The following is a 1,797-nucleotide window of genomic DNA, read 5'->3' as shown; positions in this document are numbered from 1 at the left end:
AGAAAGAGAGAGGGAGACAGAGGGAGACAGAGAGAGATAGAGAGAGAAAGAGAGAGACTGGGAAACTATGGGCAATAAAGCTTGTAAACTGGTTTTGAACCATAAATAATCCCAGTACATTGTATGTAGGTGTGTGACGAGAGAGAGCGATTTCAGAGTGCAGATTTCAGGCCCAGGGAAACGTGCTGATCTGCGGAGACCTAAATGCACATACTGGCTCACGTCCAGACTCAAACTCAGAGGATGGTAATAAACACATATTTGGACAAAACTTTCCTCAAAACATCACGAACCCTTCCTCACCATAACTCTGACCCACAGGTAAACAAGAATGGAAGATGATGCAGTTATACAAAATGGAGACAGCTGATCAATCACTTCCAAAAACAATATAGAAACATTCCCATTAATTCTGATTCAGAACAAACGCATATAACCGAAAAGTTAAAACAAATTAAAATTAGCCAGCAAAGACCTCCCAGGACCCTTCGCGCCTCCTGATTACCGAGCAAGAACTAGAAAAAAAAAGTTAAGCAACCTAAAGCCAAATAAATCAAGTGGGCTTGACGGCATCCTAAACGAGATGCTTAAACACACAAGGAAAAAATCAGGTTGGCCGTACTTAAATTACTCAATTTGATCTTGAATGTAGGTTACTTCCCAGACATCTGGAATCGTGGTCTCATTTCGCCGATTTTTAAAAATGGAGATAAATCTGACCTTGATAATTAAAGAGGCATTTGTGGGAACAGTAATCCAGGGAGGGTTTTCTGCAACATTATAAATTCTCGGCTCATACACTTCCTTACGAAACACAATGTCCTGAGCAAAAGTCATATTGGATTCATACAAATCACTGCACATCAGACCATATTTACACCCTACACACCCTCGTCGACAAATGTTTATCGAAATAAGAACAAAATATTTGCATGTTTCATTGACTTCAAAAAAGCATCTGATTCAATATGGCACATTGGTTTAATTTACAAACTACTTCTGAGTGGCATGGGGGGTAAAACATATGACTTAATAAAATCCATGTATACAAACAACGTGCAGGCATCAAGATTGGACACAGGAGAACATCATTTATTTCTCATGAACGTGGGGTGAGACAAGGCTGCTGTTTATCACCTGCCCTGTTCAACATTTATATTAATGAATTGGCCACAATGTTGGAACAGTCCACAGCACCTGGTCTTACACGTCACAACTCGTCAAATTCCTGCTGTACACAGATGATTTAATACTGATAAGTCCAACAAAAGATGGACTTCAACAGAGTTTGAACATACTTGAATGTTACTGTCAGACCCGAGCCCTGGCAATTAACGTCAAAAAGACCAAAACAATGATGTAAATGGCCAGCCTTCTCCAAATTTGTTATGTCCTATTCAAACTGGTGTGTGACGTCACTAGTTAAATTTTCGTTTACCCCCTTCCAGGGTGCGCCAAACCCCACACCATGAATAGGACATAACAAATTTGGAGAAGGCTGGCCATTTACAGATGTCAGGGAAACAAATATCACTTTACAACTGGAACACATACAATAGAAAACTGTTTGGAACATAATTATTTAGGCTTGAAAAGAAGTTCCACTGGAAATTTTAACCCAGCAGTAAATGAACTGAGGGAGAAAGCATGCAGGACATTTGTGCAATCAAAAGACAAATTCACATTCAGATTCCAAATTTAATTTGGCACAAATTAATTCAAAGTATTATAGAACACATTCGGCTCTATGGAATCGAAGTGTGGCACCCACAAACAAACCAATCTTTGAATAATGGG

The 1,797-nt window shown here is 39.3% G+C and overlaps 1 protein-coding gene across 1 annotated transcript in view; it reads right to left on the bottom strand.

Moving 5' to 3' along the window:
* The window catches only part of LOC130125550 (regulator of G-protein signaling 6-like), a 186,334-nt gene that overhangs the window by 147,574 nt on the left and 36,963 nt on the right, over positions 1-1,797 (bottom strand). The gene's annotated exons all lie outside the window — the stretch shown is intronic.

This window comes from Lampris incognitus, chromosome 15 (genome assembly GCF_029633865.1).
Source record: "Lampris incognitus isolate fLamInc1 chromosome 15, fLamInc1.hap2, whole genome shotgun sequence".
NCBI classification, from domain to species: domain Eukaryota; kingdom Metazoa; phylum Chordata; class Actinopteri; order Lampriformes; family Lampridae; genus Lampris; species Lampris incognitus.
The sequence above is the reverse complement of the archived record's forward strand: the minus strand, read 5'-3'. Positions and strand labels throughout refer to the sequence as shown.